We start from the raw sequence: 20,008 nt of genomic DNA, 5'->3' as shown, positions 1-20,008 counted from the left end.
AACCAAATCGCAAAGTCTGTATGGAAATCACGTAAGCAATTGTTAAAAAATATATATATAAAACGTTGGGCGGGCAGGTACTTCGTACCCCACCCACCGCAGGCCTGCGTGATCGCAGGGTACCTGCGACCGCAGTGTACCTACGACCACAGTGTACCTGTGGTGCGACACTTTAATGGCCGCACGTTTTTAAATCACATTGTGTTATATGTGTTGGTTTTAAATTATATTTGCAACGATTATTTCATATACGATTTGGATATGAATTTCGATTTCATTTTTTATTATAAATTGCAATGTTATTAATTTTATATATATATATATATATATATATATATATATATTTATGTATGTATATATATGTGTGTGTGTGTGTATAAGTATATATGCATATATTATTAATTATAAATGATTATTATAAAGTTCTCAATTAATGGATCACTCTTTTAATGATTATAATATTGCTATTAAGCTTGTCAATTATGAAGAGATATTAACAATTAATTTAATTAAACTTAGTTTTTAATTAAGATTAATTATTAGAATGTATAATCAAAGTTTTTGATTCATTGAGAATGTCAATTTTCAAACAATGTCATATAAATCAATTAGAAAATTGAGTCTGATGGAGAAACTTTTATCTATCAAATGAATACTTGGGTTAGATAAAACGTGAAAATTCTCCACTTGATGTTAATTTGGGAATACGTAAACTGAGACTTTTGAATTCAAATTTGAAAACTTAGCAAAACCAAAACATGTGTTTACATTGTGTATTCTTTATGCTATTGCTTTGGGTTTTGGGTTGACTAGTGTTGACCAGTATAGGACGACTACTAGAGGCTTGGGGGTTATGTGATTGTGATGCCATGATGATGTTTTAATCTCGATCTTTATAACCCAACCATGGTTATGTGATGGAATGCTCTGTGTATTGGATGTGAATACTGATTGTTATAGTTGAGATTCTTATTTATGAGACACTTGACTTAACTATTATTTTTGGTAATCGATTAGTTATCCTTGGTTATTTTCTAGTCGCCATGATGGGACTGAAATGTGGATTTATTCTTGATGATGTCATATTGTGACATATTTGACTCAACCATTTTTGGAGTCTTCGATCAGTGTGTTTGAGATATATTGTTGATAATTGAGAACCATTGGATACTTTTGATTATCAATGATGCTTCAATTGCCAATAGAGAGCTGTTGTGGTCATGATTTTCTATGGATGTTTTCTCATGGAGATTTGATGTTTTTATTTGATGATTTTATTATGGATTATTTTTGTGATTTTGAGATTTATGATTCCATGAGCATTAGGGTAGGATATCTGCATGTAGTGACAGGAAGTGGCTTGCAATGGGGGTCAGGGCCCTAAGAGGCTGCTAGGGTAACTCATTGTAAGTTGGATTAATAAGTGATAACATTCACACCTAATACTATCTGAATGAACCTAAAAAGATAAGAGTTTTGGGTCTCGCCCATGCCTTGAGTGCTTGTATAGGTTAGGATGGGAGTAGTGAGAACGCATGGTTGTGACCTTGCATTCCATAGTATGCCTTGTTAGTATGAGAGGATACTAGTGGCCGCATGAGATCAGTATGGACCCGTGGAGTTTAGCTAACTGCCAGGGTAACTTGTACATGATAAATACGATGACACTTTCCCGCTTGCATAGTAGGTTCCTACATGTCATTGTGTGCCTCTGGGAAGTAGATGTTAGTTTCATGATTGGAACCTTTGAGTTAGTATACTTTTAGGATTCCTGGACTATAGAGATTTGTGCTATGTGTTATGGATAGCCTGTTTGGGACTTGAGATTATCTCCTTAGCATGGTGGGAGTGGACCACTTAGGTACCACGCGGTCGGGTGGTAGTGTATTTTCCACTCTTATCATTTGAGATTCATTGAGACATCGTGGCTGATGTGTCCTTCATGATGGTGGTTATGTATCCTTTCATTGATGATTAGCATATGTTAGATGATGTTATCTTATGCTTATATTTGCATGTTAGATTACTTTCTACATATGATGTTGTATATGTTAGGAGTGACATTCCTACTATGTTAATACCGATGATCTCTTTGGTGATTTGGGATGTTATGCATAGAGGGATGGCTAGGGCCCACGATGGTCTAATGATGCTATTAACGGTTGGGAGGAACCGTGCACTTAGTTAATTATGTTTGATCTTATGATGAATGTATATGTATTCTATGATGATGTATCATGTGTATCATGTGATTTTCTTTGATGTATCATGTATTAGAATAGGATGATGTACCTTATTTCACATATGTATATTCTTTTAAGCCTTCATACCCTGTGACATGTACAGTGGATGATTGAGCATTTGGAAATGTAATGTATAAACATTGGACTTATCATTATTATTTCATGTGGATGTTGTACTAGATGGATTCGTGTATGTTAGTTAATTTAGATGTAACTCAACGTTAAGGGATTCTTAAAGAATGAAATCGGTTATGTATGTTATGTTTACTTTTAGATGGACATTGCTATTTATTTCGTTATTATGTACAAGATATATGTGGTATTTACTTTGATGTTATTTTAAAAAAAAAAAAAAAATGTTACCAAACTCAGTGAAACTCTAGGTTAATTCTTTGGATCCCTTGGCAGGGCATTACAAAAGGGCAAGAATTTATGGCAAGTTCAAGTTCTTTAGGGGAATGGATTCTTGACATAGGTGCCTCACATCATATGGGTTCTTCAAAAGGAAACTTTTCTTCATTGAAGTAGTCTAAGGTACCTCACATATTTGTAGGGAATGATACACAAGTAGAAGTTGAAGGGAAAGGACAAGTTGAGATGGAAAATGGAGAGTTAAAGGATGTTCTCTATGTTCCTAACCTTAGCACTAATCTCCTTTCAATTTACAAAATCACTCACTATGGAGGTGGAAATAAATTTGAGTTCCTTCTCGATTCAGTAATGGTGTGAAATCTTAAGGATGATTCATTGGTTGCAGTGGGTAAAGTTAATCATGACACAAGGCTTTATTTTGTATTCCCACTTTGTGCCTAAGTCACCTTCACATGCCTTGTTAACACATTCTCAATCACGAAGTAAATTATGGCATGAGTGGTATGGACATCTTGCCTTCCCTTATCTTCATCAACTTAGCTCAAAAAATATGGTCAAAGGTCTACCTACAGTCAACTTTTCTACAGGTGAATATTCAATTCGTTCAATGGATATGCATTTAGAAGAGAATTTTGACAAAGGGAAGTCTTGGAGAGCATCAGTTGTTCTTGAGTTGGTTCATATGGTTCTAGCAAGCCCTTTTTTAATGATATCAATTATAACGGGTTGCTATGTCCTCACTTTCATTGATGGCTTTTCACGCTACACATGGGTCTACTTTTCTAATTACAAGAATGATGTGTTTGATAAGGTTATAGCCTTCAAGAGTCATGTTGAGAAGTAATAAAGTAAAGCCATCAAGGTTCTTTATATGTAAAATGAAAGTAGATATGTGAACTCAAGACTTATAGAGTTTTGTGAACTTGAGGGTATTGGTCTTCAGAATTCTGTAGCATTTAGTCCACAAAAGACAAGTGCAGAAGCAATGAGGATTAGAACTCTTAAGTCAATTGAAAGTTACATGATTCAAGCTATGTCTCTTGATCCATCACTTGAAGTTGAAGCTATAAGTAGTGCCAATCACATCATTAATGTTCATAGAGAGGAATGTTCACTTTGAGAAAACTTCACCTAGTTTAATGAGATATTCATTAATGAGATATTCATAGAGAGGAATGTTCACTTTGAGAAAACTTCACCTAGTTTATCCTCTCCATACTTTATACATTATGGAAACTGATAGTGACAACAATGATAGTGTTTCAATAGGTTCACTTGTGGGGGATCCTTCTAATAGATTAAGAACAAGGTCACAACGTCAAAAAATTCCACATGCATACATTGCTATAGTGATAGGTCCATGTAATTCAATACAGTTGGGTACACCTTGTCTTCTAGTTCCAGACTTAGGAGGTGACTACATAACATATATTTTAGGCTTTTTTGTGGATTCCTACATAGAAGATATATGAGATAGTATTTATGATATACATCTTCTCTTTTATGAAGGAGATCAATCTTTATTTGTTGCAAGGGAACACTCTGACCCTCTTGTCTATTCTGTATATGATCAGTCTTACAAGGTTGATATGATTATGGATCATTATGTATAACAGTTGCATGAGATCTCTTTATCATTTGAGGAGGCACATGGTTCTTTTGGATATATTCTACATCCATCCTTGGTAGATCTAAACTTATTCTTTTTAGTAGTATTGGAAGGTGAGATCATCAATATTGACACAGCGATAGTTGAGCAGTTTTTAGAGACACCATTAATCTTTAGGATTCTTTCTACACATTGATTAAGCATCTCATATTAACCTATGACATTGTTTCTTCCTAAAGGGAGGAACATTATTCAGTAGTCATGGATCAACTTCTACATTCATCTTGAAGAAACTATCACTGATCAACATTCTACATTAGGGGGGGGGGGGGGGGGTTACCTTGTCTCCTTTCTTCTTCTTCTTCTCTCTTATAGGGGGGGACTTTTTCCTCTTACGGCGTTTTTTCCTTCTCATACTTCTTTATTGTATATACATGATGTATGTTGTAATGGGGAGGTCTCAATTACTCCATCCATCTATGAATCTTGTTTTATCATCTCTCTTTTTTGGGGGAGAGTTTTTCCCATGAAGTTTTCCCTCTTTCTCCATTTTTAGAGAGATTGCATTGCATTTGTAATGAGTACCTAACATGGCCTAGTAGTCGAGACCCATCATGCATTTTCATCATAGCTTTCATGAGCTTAAGTGCATTCCCCTAAGTTGCACTTAAGGGGGGGTTGTTAGAGTAAATAAATAATTATTATTACACTTTACTTAAGTTTACTTAGGTTAATGCATTATTTTATAGTTTATTAGGTTAGATACCTAGGAGTATGCATACTCATATGAGTTGTCTTGTTGACAACACAGGAGTTAGCATCTCATTTTAGCACATGGTATCTGTAATATTGGAGTTTTCTTAATAATTTGAGTTGTCATGTAGACAACACAATTGTTTGCAATCTAATTAAACACATGGTGTCTACAACATCTTTTTACATGACACACCTATGTAAGCTTATCCTCTCATCATCACACTAACTTCTGTGGTCAATGGAGGATAATCCACTCTTGGTGGACATGTGATTAGTTGTGAGTCTTATCATTTTTCTGACTCCTAGTCATTCTAGAGGCCTTTATAGTCAGACACTCCAAGTGTGTATGTATACATCAATTCTTATTTGATATTATTATTCTAATCATACTGTATTGGTCCATATTGTGCTAGTGCTTGAGCTTCTTGATCTTGTGTGATTTTTCCCTAAGGAAACTTCTTACAAAGAGATGATGAATCTTGAGAGCCCAAGTATTAATTATGATTTTATAAGAGACATTCAACAAAGTGATTGACCTCCAGTTCCAGATATCCTTAGGATATTTAGCTTTAGGTATGAATTTAATGTTTCCTTTGTTGATAATGCTACCTAAATATTTAGTGTGAAAAGGTTCAAGGTAGAATTTATTCAGGTTAGATCCAATGGAGTCCCAAAAAATTTGTAAAATTCACACGGGAAACCATTAAGAACATGAGTCAATTTGGAGTAACATTAGTGCATTCCTTCAAAGCTTGGTCCTTGTTAGCTAAATTTCCCTTTGCTATGAACATCTTCTCATAGTGTAAAAAAAAATCTTGAATAATGTCAAGAAGCTTGGAGAAAATATGCCAACCTTCCTTAGTTCTTTTAATCCCCATAGAGGTACGGTGAGCTGTAAGAGCCTAAAAAAACTCATTGGAGGCTTCATCTCCAACTTCAAGCCAATGGAGACAAGCCTTGATCTGGGCTCCCCTAGCAGTATAATTGTCAAGACTTTAAAATGATAGATCAATTTTGTGGATATTTTTATCGAGTGAAAATATGGGGAACATTGGGTTTCCATTTTTTGTTCCATTCTTAACAATGATTCATATTGAGTAATAGGTCAATTTTGTAGATATTTATATTAAACAAAAATATGAAGAAGATTGAATTCTTAGTTTAATTTTAATGATATTTCATTATTTATTTGGTTAAACATTATAATTATATTATCCTAAATATATTTTATCGTTAAATGATAGTAATATAAATAATTATGATATGTTTCAATATAATTAATTTGTATGATTTCTTTAAAATATATAGTTTATAATAATCAATTTCATAAAGTAATGTACTTTTGAGTAGGTTCTTATGTATTGATATAAGATATTTCATATATTTTTCCAAAAAATATTATTATTACAATTTATTATTCTCTATTTTAATATCAATCTACAATTTAAAAAAAATAGTTGTAAGTTTTATAAGATGTTTTTGAATTGTTGTTTCAAATTGACACAAATAAGAAAAATATAGGAATCCCAAATTATTTAACATAAATTAAAAATATTAAAAAAAAATTATGTTATTTTTTTTTACTATTAAAGGCTTAAAAATTACAAATAATAAAACAACCAATTCAAAGTGGTTAGCTATCTTTCCTATGTGTGAAGATAAGGAGGCTTCTCTCAAGAAGATGGTTGGTTCCTTCTAAACATCACCTCAAACTGCATTGATGTAAGGTAAAAGGAACAATGGTGACCGTCCATCATCCCCTTGCATTGCTCTCATTTCTTATGCCACTGTTATAAATTTCTCTCCAGGATTTGCTTGTATTTTCTAGGTCTAGGCTTTACTTATTTGACTTTTGAGGGTTATCTTGTATCACTTTGCTTTTTTCTTTTCTTTGTGTGTGAAGAGCATAATGTTGTCACAAAATTTTGCACCTCATGCTTGAGGTATGAAATTAATAAACCTTGTAAAATATTGAATCAACCTCCAAGTGTGGGATCTTGTGAATGTGAAGTTGAATCTCTAGAGAAAGTCAGTTTCCTTCTAATCAATATGCACCTAGTCCAACTTGTACAAAAGGAAAAAGGGAGATAAAAGGTAGATATAATTTCTTTTCCTAATTCATAACTGAAAAGAAAATGAATCACTAGTATAAAATAAGACTCAACCACTAAGTAAGTATAATGATCCTTCACTACTAATGAATTTGAATGAGTAGGATGATATAATGATGGAAAATAGGAAAAATTAGAAAAGTTAATAGATTAGAAAAATACAGATTTAGTGAGAATAAATAGTCACTACTAATGAATTCAAATGACTTGGCCAAATATTTGTACTAACATGTAGTCCAAATTTGAAGTGAGTTCTCAAACAACAAAATACCCTAGACATTTTGTTTCTGGGAACAAGTCATGAAAAGATTTGTTGCATTCCTTGTGATTCTATTGAATTTTGTTGTTATTTATTTGATAGGTCCCAAACTTTTTGGATTAGTATTTATAATCATTCCACCTATTTTTTTACATAGAAAAATTTCAAAAAACTTTTGAAAGGGATCTTCCTTGGTCAAACCCCTTTGTGGTATCAACCTTGAAAAGAAATAAAGGAAATGAAAGTGTGTTTCCATATAGAAGATGCCATATCTAAGATATAAAGTATAATATATCTTGGTAATGCAAATTCTTATTTGAGTATAATCAAATATGTTGATGTAATATAATTGACTTAATGAAGAAAACCTAAAATAAAATCATGGAAGATAAATCATCGTGCAGTGTATGTTGTAGTTTTCCACAATACTTGAATGGGAAGAAGAAATAAATAATTGGATGTATGTAAATGTATATGTAGATCTCCTTAATTAAATGAAGACTCATTTTCTTAATGTAACATCTTAAATTGGAATCACTTCAATTCAATGATGTTTTTGAATCCATTTAATGCAATTTTATCATAAATTATAATTAATTTGCGTTAGATATCCATTATTTCCCATATCTTTTATTCCTCCTAGATGGAATTAGAGAAAAACCTAATAAATACTCACTAGTATTCATATTTCATGATTCAAAGCTAAAGGTAGGATCTATCCACACGGGTCCTCCATTTTATTTTTTCAATCATTCAAAATCTCATTTTTGCACCAAAGCTAGATTTTCTCAAGATTTGTACCCAATTTCTTGAAACCAAGAATTCTTTTGAGACCTTGAGGGAATTTCAAGGTTTTTTTCTTGGTATTTAGGAACAATGCATCATTTATGATATAGTTCATCCTTGACGAAGACCCAATTTTGGGTTCCTTTCTTGACTTGAGTGTTGGAGTTTTCCAAGGCATTCATCTCTTTCCCAATTAGCCAATGAGAGAAAGTTTATTCTGAATAATTTATAAGAACATATATTTTTATCATTTTTCAATATATAATATCTCTCAATCCATGTATAAAGATATCCATCATTTGCATACTCATGCACTCAAGCATTCTTGAAGCATTCAAGGCATTCAAGAAAGTTCTCTATTGAATATCAAGGATTCAAAAAATTTAGGCAATTGAAGGAGTTTATGGAAGATCTATCATTTTTAACATTTAAGAATCCCCTTCACACATTTGAGATCTATTTGTTGCATCTTCTACATCCATCCTTCCATTGATCCTAAAGAAAATTTCAAGAACTTTCATTCATAAATATTTTAATTTACTTTGATTCCATTTCCTATTGTTTTTGAAGTTGAGCCAAGGCTATCACATCAAAAAACTTAATTAAAATATAAATTCAAGAGTATATTCATAGATTTACATTGGTTCATGTTAGATCTACTTCTACTCCTTACTTGCATTCTCTATCTCTTTTTCAATTTTAAGGTTGATTGCTAAACAAGAGTTTGATCAAGGAAGACCCCCTATCTACAAAACAAAATGATTTTTCTTCTAGGTTACATATATTAGAAATAAAAATAGAGCACAAATTCAAATACCCTTTTTGCATAACTTTAAATATTCAAAAGTTATTTTATGATTGAGCACTAAAGTTTAGGGATGTAGTGCAACCTTGACCTCGCTCCATTTCAACCCTAACCCAAAGCTGGAAAAATGTTAGGGTTTTATAGATGTCATAGTTTTAACTTTAGATCAAGAGTTTTGAAATTTTTAGAAGTCATGTGACAACCCACTTGTAGGTTTGTATTCCACAAGGAAATTCTTCTTTCCATCTCTATTTTGATATAAATTTCCATTCCTCTATGTTCAATTTTACATTACATATCTTCTTGCTTAGAACCCTTCTCCTTGTGGAGGTAAGGGAAAAATAATTTTGAGAAATTAACCCTTTTGCATTATATCACAAATTGACACTTTATCTTGTGTTAAATTAGGCCTACAATAGGAGGTGAATTTTGGTTTTCACCCTTCATCTTTGCATAGGGTAGTGGATTCATTTTTGAGTCCTATACATTTTGGTAAACTTGACCACTTTCTCTCCTTTGTTTGATTTTGGAGTTAGATATCTTCTCGGTGTATCTAGATTTACTTTTTTGCATTAGTGGTATGTAGACCTCCTTTTTCTTTTACACTATTTTTATATAAATTGCATTTCATATATTTTCTTTGTGAAAATACATTTTTTTTTTTGTAAATTCTAGTGTACCATCTTAAAATGAATGAAATTTCCTTTAATACCTTTTGGCTTCTCTTAGTAATGCTCTCTTTGGACCGTGGACATGCCAGTACTTGATCCTCTTTTCTCCTCTTTTCTTCCTCTTTTCACCTTATTCCTTCCGGTATCTACCCCTTCTCTCTATGTCTTCCCAAAGCTAATATCTAAGACCAGGTTGACTTAGGTCAGCCTATTCTACACTAGGTCAACCCAGGTCAACCTAGTCCATAGAGGTTTTGGGGCTTATGGCCTAAAAGAGCTTAGGGTGTTTAATTAGTTTATTATCATTATCTAGTCGACTTGTATATTTTTCCTTCTTCAAAACCCATATATAAGTAGACTTAGAGGTTTCAATTTTACATCTCATTCATTCAAGCACTCAAATAGTCCAATTTATTGCTCTCAAGTGAATATTTTTCCCTTTTCCATCCAAGAAGTTTAAGTATTCGATATTTTCAAGCATTTAAACAAGGAGATTTCTATCTAGCATTGAAGGATCCTTTGTGAGCATTTACTCTTTAAGATCTAGCTTATTTTTGGCCATCAAGGAGGAGATCTACATTGAAGCATTCAACATCTTCTTCTTTGATGCGCTACTATGTCCATGACACCATGATGGGAATATGGTAGTTTCGTTGAAAAGAGTGGAGCTACCCTAAATTCCTAGTTCAAGATCTACAATACATTTACATACAAAAGGGCTTCAAGAAATGTGAATACTAACATTTATTTTATCTTTCAATCATTTAAATTAACATTTCTCAATTAAGGTTAGTTCCTTAACCTAGGGCTTGACAAATGAAAGTCCTCATCAAATCCCAACTAGGAAAAACCTTTCTTTTCTCTGTTGATTTACAAGATATTCTTAGAAGGATTGCAATTTTTGAACCTACTTTTTGAGAGCTTTCTAGAGAATTCAATTTTAGATCACTCGACTATGTCAACCTAGTTGTAGGATGTCTTCTCAAGTTTACCTAGTAATCCAATCTCTATTTTTGTGGAGATTTATGGGATTTTTTCCTTTCGTCATTTTATTTTGACATCCACGAATGGATATTTAGATACAGTTTAGATCTACGGGTTTTAGAGATAGAATACATCTTCCTCTAAAAATTTCAAGTTGAGCCCTTTATATTTTATTTCTTTTCATATATTTAGCCTAGATTTACATCTCAATTGGGTTAATTGTGTTTACATAACATCTAGATTTACATTATTTAAGTAATTAGTTCAATTTCACATTTACATTATCCTATTAAGGCCCAAAGAGTAAATTTTCTTGTATTGCATTCCTCTTTATAATTCCAATTTAATATTAACACCATTCTTTATTTGGGTCCCAACTAATCTAATTTGGATTATAAGTGGAATCATATTTGGAAATTCCCCTCTTTCCCTCACATACATATTTGAATGGCTTAGTGGACATGAAATTAGGAGATCTATAGTCCTATTAAAGTGTCTCCCTTTCCCCCATAAACATCTAGTTCATTTTTAGATTCCATTGCATTTTTAATTGGGGTTTTATCTTTGTTTTCAAGTTTCATTCATGATCTTTAAGAAATCCCCTCCCATGCATATCATAAGAATTTACTTCTTTTTTTTTGTTGATCCTCACCCCCCTCTAAAGGGAAGTCTTTTAAAAGATGATTTGATCAACCTTATGTGAGTTATGATGTTCCTAACCTTAATAGTGCTAATATTTGGGATGAGACCTTGTATAGGAGTTTTGAGTACTCTCTCCATCATGAAACTTCTTTGAGTCATGATTATTCCTCCTCTAATGTGTGCTTTCTTCCTTCCTTGGATACTTCTACTATTTGGGATGAACACTTAGACAAGGACATGGATTTCACTCTTCCTCATGAATAAACTTGTTTACACCTAGATGAAAACATTATTATTTGTCCTAATGATCAACCACTTTCTATGCCTTTTTTTGATATTCCTTCTATACATGAGGCCTTAATGAGTAATTTTTTCCCCTTCTCTTAAGAGTGGATATAATCTCTTTTTAAAAAGATAAAAGGTAAGTAACCTAGGTTATATTATAATAATTAATAAAATAATTAGTTATTATATGCCTAAAATTTATATTAAGTAAAATAGAGATAATAAATGACTTAATAATTAAATCAAAATATTTTAATTTATAAGAAAAGAACTTATTATTGTAACAAACCCCCTTAAGATAAACTTAGGGAGTAGCTAAAAACCTAGAAACTGCTACTGAAAGAAAATGCAAATGGGTCCCAAAAAAAAAAGGCCTAATTAAGCACCTAATTATAAAAAAATCTTTGTAAAGTGAAGAAGTAGAGAAAACCAAATGGGAAAAACCCTACTCCAAGAAGAGACGAAGAACATGAAGAACACTATTGAAATATGAAGCTGCAAACTCTATCAATCTACTGATATAAAGAACCTCCAGTAAATAGAACATGAATAGATAGAGATGACTACAGATAAAGAGCTGATCAATAAAAGATGGAAGATTTATTCATGGCCTCACCAAATAAGAATGAAAGAGTGACCATATCGTAAATTAATCATCTCACCAAAATGCATAGTTACCTAGCTACTACAATTTCCTAGTACCTAGGAACAAGTATTGAATACATAACTCACTCTATCAAACCAAGAAAACATTAAAACTAAAAAAACCACCTATAATTCTTCGAGGTAAGACAAGTACACTAAAATTGAATGCATAAACACTTGTAGAATGAAGAACCAAGAAAATCAAGAAATTAGAAGAAGTACATATACCTATCGAGGGATGTGACATCAACTCATCACGAGGCTAATATTTTTTATAATAGTTAGAATAATTAAGATGGGGGGGAGGGGGTGAATTAGTTATCCTTAGGTCCAAATATACCAATTCAAATTTTACCAAATTTAGAAAACTAAAATAATCTCATAAAACCACTCAATCCATATAACATTTCATCAACAACTTAACATATTCATTCATTACTTAACTATTAGAAATTCTTTAGAATAATTGAGAGGGGGGTGAATTAGTTATTCAAGGTCCAAATGTCCTAATAAAACTTTTTCACCAAGTAAAGTGAGCACATTAAACTATTCATCCATCTAAGCTTAAACTTTCCTACTTAGCAAGTTACTGTAAAATCAGCATGCAAGAATAACACATGAAGAATCAACACATAACACAGTGATTTATGTGGAAACCCAATTTGGAAAAAACCACCAGTAACATGCTACTCAATTCTCACTCTTCTGAAGTGATGCCTTGTGAAAGGCCTGCCCTATTAAAGGCTACAATACACTATTAAATGTGACCTGGTTAAAGGATTTAACCACCCTATTAGAAGTGGGCCTAGTTAGAGGACTTTAGAACACTCACTTGGAATGCCACCCTATTAAAGGATTTACAAATGGTTGTTAAACCAACTTAAGTCCATAGGATTTTACCCTAATTGATACAATTGTTAGAGAGTAACAATAAGAGATTTTGACCTGATACAACTCACAACTTAACTTGCAAATTTTAGATCTCTATTCAACTCACAATATTTGTTGTGCTTTTAGTCTCTGCAACTCTGATAGCTTGTCCTCCTTTCAAGCTTTGTCTCCTTGAGTCTACATGCTTGATATACCAGTGCAATCTCCTGTAAGGCCACTTATCAAAGTAGAGTCTCTGTGCCTTGTTCTTCCTTCTCAATGCCTTCTCCTTGACACCCTTCAACAACTTCACAACTTGGCATCCCAACAACTCTTGCTTCTTGGCTTGCGACTCCTTAAATAGAAGTCAAGAATACTTTTCCCTCTCAAATCTACCCTCTTTTAATTTTAGTTTGAATGGATTAGGTAAGATTCAATGAATCTACCCCTTATCTTGTTCCTTCTAAAAACATCATGAAGAATCCTCTTGAATTCACCAAAAAATAATTTACCTAAAATTTTGTACCTCTAGCTCATCATCCTTATCCTCCATCTAGTTCAAAAAATTCAAGGTAACAAACTTGTCCGCTTAGATTTGGAAAATCTTTAAATTTTCAAATAATGTAGCAGCTTGGCACTATTGAAATTTTGGTGCTCGATACACATTGTGTTACCTAGCACCAACTACATTTTACTGATGTTGGACACCTACTATGGATTCACTCAGCATCCACCAAGTTTTTGTAATGCTCGACACCTGAACTTGCTTATCTCCTTCTATTTTACTTGTCACACATTAGATTTTTTATTTGCTTGGCACTAATTGAAAATCTGCTCGGCATGAAATAGCTTGGTTGACATCCACTAATAAACTTAGTCAAACATTGCAGATAACCTTGTTACATCTAGCAAGAAAGGAGTTCATCCATGTTGAAGCCCTATAAGATCATTGGATATATTCAATAGATGATTATGATGTTTAGATAGGGGAATATTGTAGGATGAGTCTATATTTAGTAGAAAATGAAGATTCCTCTAAAGGTTGTAGAAAAGGATGCCCTAGAATTCATGGATCCTTTGTATAATGAGGAAAAAATCTATGACAGGCCAATCATAAATGAAAAAGATAGGGCAAGAGAAAAATGATGACATAGATCATCAAACTAGACATGTGGTCAAGCTAATAAGGGAATGGATCTAGAAGCCATTTCACATGGATCTAGTTCCCCGTGCCATACCTCTACAAGCCATGAATAGACCTTAGAAAGGAAAAGTTGCTAAGGTCACCATACCATCCTACCCCACTCAATCCCCAGTAAGATCATAAATGGTACATCAACATGAGCACAAAGTTGAGTACTTTGAGGCAAATAATGGGTAAAAGAGGAAAAGGGAAGCTCCTAGCACAAGGAAACAAGTGGTAGAGGCCCAAACATCACCAGCTCAGAAAGAGCTAGAGAAAGTGGACCAACCTCAAGCTAAGAAAGATCAACCTCAAATGAAAGCACAACCAGAACAACAAGAGGAGGAACATTGTGAGGAATAATGGGTCCCATAATCAATAAATTTGAAGGAAGAAGCTTCCCCTTCAGTGCTGAAGAGAGAAAATAACAACTGTGGTGGGTGCTCAGAGAAGGAGATTGAAGAAAAAGAATACTCCCTCCGTATAGGTTCCAAAGACCATCCTTGAAGCAAAGGATGAAGAAGAAGGGGAAAAAATAGAAAATTCTCCCCTTGTTCTAGGGTACCCACTCAGCTAAAGTCATAGAGTTAAAGAGAATAAGGAGCTCTACATAGAAACCTTCATCCACTCAAAGAGAGCCTATCCAAGAAGAAACTTAAGAGGATGAACAAAATAAGTGGATAGCAGAGATGGAGGATGAAGGGATAGATGCCTTTGATCTTTTAGACTTTGATTTTATGTCAGTAGGCATTAAGATGGTGGGTCAGAAGATAAGTGATACTCCCATGAGTGATCCATTAGGAGAGGATTGGATTCAATTACCTCCTCTACCTCAAGGACCTCTTAGAATTCCATCACCACCACTACAAGATATGTGACTATTTTTGATAAAGGGTCAATAGCTCCACCTCCTCCACTGATACAAGTAAGCCACAAAGTCAAGGAATTGAGAAGTGAGAACACTAATAGCTCCATGCCAATGAAGTATCAGAAGAGGGGGAAATAGTAGAACCTCAACAAACTCAACCAGATACAAAGGCCAGATCCTTAGTCCAACCAAGAGAAAAAGCTTATTTTGAAGACCCTTCTCAACATGAGAAGACTCTAAAGAGATTAATAAGGAAAAGGAGCCTACTTTGGGACCAACCTCTTCAACGGAGTATGTGTCACCTATGGGGACTACACCATCATGGTTGAAGAGGGAGCTCATATTTTGATAGAATAAGTAGTTGAAACTAAAAAAAGAGTGATAGGATTAAACCATGGATAGAAATAACAATTACATACAAATATAGATAATATGAGAAAATATTGAATCACATAGAAGAGAACATAAGACAGCAAGATTTAATGTGGTAAACCCAATCCCTGGTCTACGTCCATGAAACAACAAGTTCAATACTATTATGATCCAGTGAATACAACCTTATTACAATCCATAATCCCTTACAACTCAATACTATTGTAGGAAAAAACTATTGCATCACACATTATAAAAGATACCTAACACTAAGCCCTTTTATCTAAGTATTTTTGTCGCTTTAGGGTTACAACATATCGGCCATATGTTGGCCAGAACCCAAAAATTTATGATGTACATTACTTCCCTAATTAGTCACCATAAACTAACAATCTCCCACTTGGGGACTAATCAAGCTCCACACTAGACAATAATCTCCCACCTGGAGACTGATCCTATAACAATATCACTACCACATAGGGCTCTACTCCCACTAGATCAAACCTCCCTGGACTCAGTTGTTCTTTTATTCTATTTAGTCTAGAAGACCAACCAAAGCTGAAAAGGAGTTTAATTTCTCCCTCATCACTAGCTTTGTAAACATATCTGATGGATTTTCATTGGTATGTATCTTATCTAGCTTTAATTGTCTATCATCCAAAATTGACCAAATGAAATGGTACCACAACTCTATGTGTTTTTTCTTTGAATGAAGAGCATAATTATTTGGAAGATGAATGGAACTTTGACTATCTATAAAAAATAAAATTATCCTTCATAGGGTGTCCCTATTCTTCTAGGAAGAAATGAAGGCATATCATCTCCTTCATTGCCTCTATAGCATCAACATACTCTGCATCTATAGTGGAAAAAGCATTAACCTTCTATAACGTAGAAACCCATCTCATTGTTGCCTCACCAATAGTAAATACATAACCTATAGTACTTTGCCTAGTATAAATATCCCCTACCAAATCTAAGTCAACATATCCCTATAAATCAGTAGTAGAGCCCCCAAAATATAGACACTTTTTGGAAGTTCCTCTCAAATATCTAAGAATAGATTTTACAATATTCCAATGCTCAAGCCCTAGATGACTCATATACCTGCTAATGACTCCCACTGCATGTGTAATAAATGGCCTTGTAAATACAATAGCATACATCAAGCTTCCTATGATTGAAGCATAAGATACCTTGGATATCTTATCCTCCTCTTCTTGTGTCTTTGGATAGATCTCCTTACTCAACTTCAAGTGACTAAGTAAAGGTGTGTTGATAGCTTTAACATTATCCATTGAGAAATGTTGCAATACCTTCACAATATAATCAACCTGCGATAATGTCAATTTCCTATTCTTCCTTTCCTTGCAAATCTTCATACCAAGGATTTGTTTTTCTGACCCCAAATCTTCATGGAAAATGAATGTGCTAACTGCCATTTCAGCACCTTAATGTGATCCATGTTAGATGTAGATACAAGCATATCATCAACATATAAACATAAAATAATGTAGTTTCATTATCTAACCTCTTAAAATAAACACAATGATCTAAATGACACCTACTATATACATCCTCATGCATAAAACTGTTAGATTTCAAATAGCATTGCTGAGGTGCTTGCTTCAAGCCATATAAAATTTTCTTCAATTTGCACACTAAATTCTCCTTACCTTTGACTTCAAATCCGTATGGTTGTGCCATATATATATACATATGTATATATATACATATATATGTATCTATATTTATACATATATATATGTATCTATATATATACATATATATATATATATATATATATATACATATACATATATATATATATATATATATATATATATATATATGTATGTATGTATATATGTATATATGTATGTATATAGATATATATGTATACATATATATCTATATGTACGTATATATATACATATATATAGATATATATATGTATACATATATATCTATATACATACATACATACATACATATATCTTCATCCAAATCAAAAGAAAGGTTGTTTTAACATCAAGCTACTCCAAATGCAAATATTTAATAGCCATAGTACTTAATACAATATGAATAGAAATCATTTTAAAAATAGAAGAGAATATCTCATCAAAATTAATGCCTTTTTTTTTTGTGAAAATCCTTTTACAACTAACCTAGCCTTAAATCTTTTCTTACCTCCATCCTCTTCTTTCAACTTGTAAACACATTTTTTTTATAAAACCCATTTACCTACAGGAAACTTGCATAAATCCCAAGTCTTATTTTTCAGCAAGAAGTCCATTTCATTTGCCATTTTAGACTCTCACTGAATCTTAGTATCCACATGTGGAACTTAATCATAATATTTAGCTTCACCAGCATTTGTTATTAAAAATAGAGTACAAAGAAGGAGAAAATATTTGTGGAGGTCTACTAAGCCTTGTTGACTATCTAAAATTCACTGTGGTATGTGGTAATTGTTGTTGTGGTTGTTGCAGATCATGAGAAATTGCTAGAACATCATCTTTTGGAGTATCATCTAGCACCACATAATCATTTTCTTTCTTCTCATATTGCTACAATAGATCTTTGTACAACACTTTCTCATTGAATATGACATCCCTACTTCTTACAATTTTACAATTTTCAAAATACCAAAGCCTATAACCAAATTCATCAATGCTATATCCAACAAATACACATTTCTTTGACTTAGCTTCTAGCTTGGTTCTATTTTTAGAATCTATATGAGCAAATGCTTCACAACTAAAGGTTTTGAGAAAAGAGTAACTCGTCTTCTTACCAGTCCATGCTTCCTCTAGAATACTACAACCCAAATGATTAGAGATACCTCTATTAAGAAAATATACAATAGTATTGACAGCCTCCACCCACATGTTTAAGGGTTACCCATCATGTAACCTCATGCTCCTTTTATGCTCCATTATAGTCTTGTTTATGTTTTCAACCACTCCATTTTCCCATGGAGTCCTTGCAACAATTTTCTATCTACAAATACCATTAGTGGAGAAATAATCTTCAAATTCATGACTGCAATACTCATCACCATTATCAGATCTGAGACATTTTATCTTTTTATTAGTTTGATTCTCAACTAAGTATTTCCATTTCTTCAAAGTTTGAAATAAATTAGAGTTCTATCTAAGGAAATAAACCCATACTTTTCTAATTGCATCATCAATAAATGTAACATAATAATGAGAGCCATTAAGGGAAGACACCTGTGCTAGTCCCCATACATTTGTATGCACAAGCTCTAATCTCTCATTTTTCTTTTCCTTCCCATTCTTCACAAAACTCACTCTTTTTTTTTCCATACACATAACTTTCATAGAAATCCATATTGACACATTTTAGACCTAGTAAATTTTTTTTTAAATGAATTAATTTCATACCTTTCTCACTCATGTGCCCAATTTTGTTCTACCATAGCATTGCATTAGAATCTACAAAAATCGTTTGTTCTCCCTGCTCAACTACAACAACTATTCCTAAACATTTATTTTTCTCTAAAAAAATCAAAGTAGAAGGAACAATATGACCTATACAAAGATATAAGGTGCCTACTTTCATACCTTTTTCTACTACCAAGGAACTTTTTGAAACCTTTCAATTTTTATCATTAACAGTAACTAAACAACCCTCATCATTGAGTTGCCCTGTTGAAATCAAATTCCTACTCTACCTTAGAACATGTCTTACCTCATGAAGTAGCAAATGATTCCCATTTTGCAACTTAATCTTTACTTTTTCCTTTCCAACAATCTGATAGTGTTCATTAGTCCCCAAATAAACAAGCCCAAAATCCCCATGGACATAATTAATAAAATAACCTCTATGAGATGTAGCATGCAATGAAGCCCCATAATCTAAAACCCATGTATCATCAATAGTTTCTAAAGAAAGAAGCAAAGCATCCTCTTTTGATTTGTTAATTACTACATTTGTGTCCTTATTCCCTTTTCGTTTATCTCCTTCATTGTTCTTTCAAGTCCAACAATATTTCTTCTTATGCCCTGGTTTACCACAATACCAACAATCTCTTAGCCCTCTGGAATGGGACCTCTTTCCCTTTGACTTTCCTCTTGATTTTCCTTGATTTTCAAAATTATTTCCTCTCCCAGTCATTCTACCTCTACTTTGTGTGTTTAAAGCACTTCCTAACATAGGTCCACCTGAGGTTTTCCTATGACTTTCCTCACTCAAAATAACACCAATCACATCATCACAGTTTAGGGTATTAGATCCAGAAACATAATTACTCATAGCCATTACCAAGCCATTCCAACTCTCAAGCAAGAAACACAAAATCAAGAGATCCCTAATTTATTCATCAAAATTAATACCCACAAAAGATAACTAACTAGTAATAGTATTAAACACATTTAAATGATCTGCAACAGACCCAACTTCTATTATTTTCATATTAAATAAATGCTTCACGAGAAATACGTTAGTTGAAGCATAGGGCTTTTCGTACAATTTTGCCAGGGTTTCCATCAACTCTTCTGTCATCTTCACTTTTGTAATGT

The sequence above is a fragment of the Cupressus sempervirens genome, chromosome 1, assembly GCF_028749045.1.
Source record: "Cupressus sempervirens isolate cs-2001-9-10 chromosome 1, ASM2874904v1, whole genome shotgun sequence".
Lineage (NCBI taxonomy): Eukaryota > Viridiplantae > Streptophyta > Pinopsida > Cupressales > Cupressaceae > Cupressus > Cupressus sempervirens.
The sequence above is the reverse complement of the archived record's forward strand: the minus strand, read 5'-3'. Positions refer to the sequence as shown.